We start from the raw sequence: 6,484 nt of genomic DNA, 5'->3' as shown, positions 1-6,484 counted from the left end.
ATGAGATTCAAAGAGTTGGGAATTAACAGCTGTGTCCAGGCTGCTGTGTGAGGTTGTTCTCAAAGACTGGCCCAGGCTCCCTGGCTGAATCGCCAGGTGAGCAGGCTCCTGAGCCTACCCCACGCCCTTGGTGGTCTCGGAGGTCTGTGTGTGCAGTTTGGGAGCTGCGGCCACCAAATTCAGGAGGGCAAAGATCAGTCAAGTGTCACAAACTGAAGCCACAGCAAGGACACCGAATTGCTGTTGTAAGGAGCAAATCGCTTTGCTGCCCTCGTGGGAGCAGGTATGGCCAAAACCCCAAGTGCTTACTGCCAGTAAAAATCTTCCAGAAATTCCAGCTCTGAGACCTTCTGTCTCTGGTCCTGTGGAGGTTACACAAAAACTAAAAGGAACTAGGGCTAGGCTCACCGGGCAATGAAACAGCACTTAATAGAAAATGGGCACCGATGGGAAGACTTTCTGACCCTAATACCCCAAGAGTTACCCAGATTTAAAATGGTCCTGTCAACACCTTCTTACCCTAAATGTGGTATGCAATCCCACCAAAGACATCCCTCCTTAGTCTGTCTCAGGGCACCCTTCATGTCCTGTTCAAGGCAGATTACCAAGGCACCTGGGCACCTTGGGCAGTGGAAGACTCTCCTAGTAACGAAATGTTACTGAAACACGGTGATAACCAAGCCCAATAGCTCTGTCAGCCTCTGTGGCCCAGCTGCTGTGCTCATCTCCAAGCCCCTTTCCTGTCCTAAGACTGGACTTAGGGGGAAGTTGAATTTGAAGACTCGTCCTAGCTCATCTGCAAAGGTCTCCTCTCAGTCAGCTGCCTGTGCCAAGTGTAGGTTCAGCTGTCCCCAAGGCCTGCAAATGTTTAAAGATGAAAGGAGTGTAAGGCACCTGGAGTCCCCCGAATTCCTGTGACACCAAGGCCAAGATGCTGTGAAGGAAGAAGTAAATTAGCCTTGAAGGGGCTTTAACAGGATAAAGTTGATCAGTCAGTGTTTATGTCTTGTTCTTCTACTGCTTCATCTATGAATGGTTTAGACAAAATCACTCTTTTGTTTTGATAGCTGTTTCATTTAGAAAATGAAAAATTAGTGACTCAAGTGTAGTGTTTTGAAATTCTTGTATTGGACGTGTTTGAGAAATGCTGGTAGTAATAATGTAATTATTCTTGTTAAAAGAGCGTCAAAATTATTTCATTGGACTGAGGAAGCACAGATTTGCTTTAAATGGCTTCCTTTTGTGGGAGCAGGTGTCCCTGGGGAAGGAGCAGGGTCTGGCAGAGGTTGGGGAGTGCTGCTTCACATGCTGCCAGTGACAGTGTCTCTCTCATATTTGTACTGGTGCTTTTTAATAGGACACTTTACCACCTCTGCTGGTCCCAATACCCCGTTTGTCACAGTTTGAGAATAACAGATAAACACATATTCTTTCAGAAGAACAAACTGTTTTTCTACCATTTCTCTGGAAGCCTGATAGGTAAAAATATGGAATAAAATAATAAAAAAAAAAACCTCCTATGGCAACTATTTTCTTTTAGAGAAAACACATATTTTAGGATAGTGTTTACAAAAGCTTTATTGGTACTGCATTACAGTCTTTCAAAACTGTTTCCATAACTATCAGGAACTTAAAATGTATTTACTTTATTTCAAGACTTAGGCGGTTATAAATCCTGTACCGCCTAGGTCTGCGCTTTATAGACCAAATTTACTGTTGTTCTTAATGTTGTGCTGCGTTAATTATGTTGAGACAAAATGTCTATGATAGGAATGTCGTGCTCATTTTCCTTGCCTTCTCTAGAAGGCTGACTTCTCTCCCTGGCTATGGCCAATGTGTGCCTGTGCAGGGAATACTTCTCAGATGTTCAATAACTTCTGTGACATCCTACCTGCGACAGGCTGTGGACAATTGTGTAGTCTGATATCATTTGCCACGTTTCCCATGTAGGTAAAACAGCCTTTTTTTTTTTTTTTTTTTTTTTTTTGTATAAATACATAAAAAAGTCAAAATACATGGCATCTAACAAACTTCTTTACGCTTAATATTTTTGGAATTACCCTGCCACTGTTATAAATGGTGCTGTCCAGGTAATGTGAGCAGCTAGGTGCTGGGACCTCTCCTCTAAAGGTAAATCTAATTGGCCATATGGCTGTTAGTCTGCACATTTTTCATACATAGTATATAAATTTGTCCTGTTTAAATGTTACTTTTAAGAGAGAGTGAAATTGTAACCTCAAGACATTCCACACCTCTTCAGAATCAGTGTAGAAAGAAAAGAGCATACAAACTACACTTTTCCTTTGTCCCATTTTGAGAATATCTGGTTACTTTTTTGTTTATATATTTGCTTGTTTTCACAGGAGTCTATTGAGGTAAAAGGTGATCGGTTTATGTGTGTGTGTAATAAATATTAAGAGGACAGGAGACTGAAGAGTTCTGCAGAGAGGGCCTCTTGGATCAAAGTCATAGTCATTTAAATTTAGTGAGGGAAAACATTGTACAAGGTGAGATATAATCACCGAATGGTGAACTTTTAGATTACTTTTGTAACTGATAAACTGATTGCTTTCCATTAAAAAAAAATAAAATCTTTTCTGGTGGTGCATCATGGAGACAATTACCCACATGCTCTTTTCATATTAAAGCATTATATGCTGTCTTTGTTGATGGAAAATGCATAAGGTTTTCGAAATATTGCTTTCTTGGCTTATGGAAAAATGTCCTCCTAGCTCATCCATTCTCAGATTCTGGTGATAGTCCTTTTAATTTCCCTTTGCTCTTATTGGATTCTGGAAAAGGTTAATTAGTTATCCACTGAGCTTGATAGAAGAAGATTTTTTAGAATATAATAATAAGAAATGTTCTACTGGGGTATGAAGGTAACACCACAAGGGGGTACTATAATTTTATCAAATTTGTCTTGGTAAGTTGGTTTATTAAGGTAAAGTGATTACAGCCTGCAGAGTTAATTTTAATATGCTAATATACCACAGCAAGTTGGGAACTTAAATAAAATGATACAATTAATTTAAATTTATGGAAGATAGAGAAGCTTTGTAAGGTCATCTGTATGTTACATGAAGATTGCATATAGGCTGACAAGATTTTAAAGGCAGTTTTCTTATAAGCAAACTTCAGGTGGGTGCTGTATGTACTTTTTTGACCTTTGCACAAGGAAGTTAGTATAGTACTGTGCAAAGTGGTTTGTTTTCATGCAAGAATAATAACCTCTTAGTCTCTGAATACAGAAAGCTAATGTCAGATGTGTATATGTTTTAATGGCTTTAATACCTGTGTAAAGGTGGAAATTTATTAAGACTTGATTTTTTTTTTTTTTTTTTCAATGGAAAAACACATCTGGTATTCTTCCTTTAGTGACATAATTGCTCTCGATCAAACCTTTTGATAAAATACTTTAATATGACATGCTGTTGGGCATATTGTGGCAGGAATTGTGCTGCTCATTGTTTGTGGAGGAATGGGCATTGCTTTTGTTTTGTTTTCAAAGGGATGGAATGTCAGCACTGTAAAATATCTAGGCTGTTGAATTTTTATGTCGCTGCTATACTCAGATAGTGCCTTACTGAGCTCTAGAAGAATAGGGTAAAAATGAATTTAGCAGAAACAGACTTTTTGAAAATCTTGGTATTGTATTTGGCTACAGAAACTAGAGGAAAAAAAAAAAAAAAAAAAGAATGGGAGAGCCAAAGAAGAATATAATGAAGCAGAAGTTATGGAAGACTGCTTCTAACATTTTGTTTTTATGTAGCCTATTGCTACTTGGCTGCTTAATTTACCTGGAGTAAAATTTAACTGAGCAGATAACTGCTCCTGGTAGTGGGAAGCCATGAATTCTGCCTAGGGTCTCTGGGTGCATCACACAAATACGAAGCACCATCACCAGAAGTAATGAGTGTTCGGTGGAAGGTAGATGGCTGTTAAGTCTGCAGGGCAGCTGTGGGCCATATGAGAGAGAGAACTGATAGCAGTGGGTTTTCTGTTGTCTTTGGAGACTTTGAGGTCCACGGAGAGCCACATTAGAAAACAGGAAAGAAATAATGTGTCAGTAGTACACATTAGAAAATATTTTGTGATTTCTACAGAAGATAACTAATTTGTCATTTGCGTGATCCTGTTGAGTGAGGTTTACTTTCATTAGGAACTTCCTAAGATCACTGTTTCCCCTCAGGATATGGAAAACCAGATTGCACATCAACAAACCAGTCGAGAGGCTAGTTTGCCAGAGACAGTAATTGGCAATGATGTAACAAAATGGGTTTTTCCAAATGCTTTTAAAGATGTTTTCCATGTCCATTTGCAGTCTGTTATTAAAATCTACACATAGCATCTGTGTATATTGAAGGGCACGCTGAACTGACAAGGTCAGTGTTGCAAACCTGCAATTGATGCAAGGAGGCGAATGTCTGAAACCCACAGTCATTTGAGGATCGATCCAGGTTATTAGTAAAATTTGCCATATTTTTATTTATGTATTTATTTATTTTCCTGAAATCCACGTATTGTAGAGGCCTCAGAGAAACGAGGATTATGGTGACAGTGTCCTTACCAGTGGGACTCGGTCCTTATCTAGTTTGTAAACAGCAAACAAATCCCCGTTGCCCATGCAGTGAACTGAGTGCTTCCTCTTGCTACGTTTGTGTCCCTGTGTGAGGAAATACACAGATAATGTTGAACTTGGCTTTTTGGCACAGCACATGGAATCTGGCATTTTAGAAGGTCATAATGAGTCAGCTTTTGCAGAAAACAGGTCCTGTTTTACTATGATCACTGTTTATAATGGTTTCCAGAGATTTGGCTTTCTCTGAGAAACTACACACCAACAGAAGAGGAGTAGAGAAGAATTCCACCTCCAGTGGCAGCTAAATGTTGCTCCTTGATGTCACGGCTTTCTATGGCTGTTTCTTGTCTTTGTGTTGAAGATATACCCAAAGAACAGAACTTCATGAAGCTAGGTTGTGTGTCTTGGTGTTCTGCATCTTCTGTGACAAGGGCGAGAGCCTGGATTTAAGGACACTTAATAACAATAAAGGGGCCTGATTTCCATGGGTATGAGTATCGTCCCATTTCGGAAGACTGCAGACAAAATGGTGCAAAATTTGGAGTTCTAATAAGAACGTTTATTCACAGAAACTTTGATGAATAAACTTATTTTACAATTAAAAAAAACAACAACAAACAAACCACAAATTAATGCATTCTAGAATTATATAACAATTTATTGACATTAAATGATCAAATTATATGCACAATTAATTTTTTATTAAATAAGAAATAATGTATGCAATATTATGATAATCTTCTGAAGTATAACAAGTTTTTTAACTTTAACAGCACCATGCACTGTGCCTCTGCTTCTCAGGGGGCTAATGTTAAAAGTAAGGCATTCAGCAATTGAAAAGGAAATTATAAAATTAGTCACTTGAGTAATTTAAACATGCAAATAAGTATCCCAACTGTGTTGATACCAGATTTAGCTGAATTTACTAGGGCTGCTTCGACTTTATCACCCTAATTATTTCTGCTTTGTGTCAGACTGCAGAAAGACAGAATTATCTGTTAGGGAAGTTCCTTGTGGCACTCCTGTATTACTGCATTGTATGTTCACTAATGCACTCACTGGCAAAAAATTATTCCAAGTTTTTCTCCTCCTAAATTTATTCCAAGTTTTTTTGCTCCCTGTGTGTACCCTGCTGGCACGCAGACACCCTGGTGAGGGGCTGGGACCCTGCTGCTGTGCAGACATAAACCAGAGCAATTCCCCTGAACAGCAGGCGCTGCGGGGACAATGGGCAGGGGGAGATGGTGGGATGGTGCTAGCAGGAACATGAGCAAAGGCTGCACGCACCTCACCTGTCCATGGTGGAGTTATTACAAGCGTTATGACAGGGGGGGCTCAGTCTGAAGGGGGATTATGAGGTACACCTGTTATTTGTGATGCTGCTACGCAACAGCTGTGTCAGAGGAGAGGGCGAATATATCCTGCTTTGAAATGAGATAGCAAACAGCTTAGGTGAAGTTAAGATGAAGATGTCAACAGTGAACAGCAATAACAACAAAAGGCAAGGTCCTTTATAAACTCCTAATTCTGTAAGTGGTGAACTACCTTGAAAATGAAGATGCATTTTTTTTTCCCTTGTGTTGTAAAGAGGATAAACAATAGGCAGAACTACAAAGATGGATTTCTCATATTTAAAAAAAAAAAAGAGTCAAGATAATGATTCTTGAGGCAACCTTTTAAATGAGTAAAATTTGAGCGAGGTTGCATTTATCAAATCTGTAGAGAAGGACGTTGTAGGAGTTATGATGTTATATGATGAAGACTTGGTCAAGGCATTTAGCTGGATGAAAAGGAAAAGTCATGTCCTAATAATGTCAGGCGGGAAAAAGCAATAAGTTAGATCTGATGGAAGGAAGAGAAAGAAAAATGAAACTTGGGTAATGGCCAAGTTATAAGTCTAAA

The sequence above is a fragment of the Anas acuta genome, chromosome 10 (genome assembly GCF_963932015.1).
Source record: "Anas acuta chromosome 10, bAnaAcu1.1, whole genome shotgun sequence".
Classification (NCBI taxonomy): domain Eukaryota; kingdom Metazoa; phylum Chordata; class Aves; order Anseriformes; family Anatidae; genus Anas; species Anas acuta.
This window is presented reverse-complemented; position numbering follows the sequence as displayed.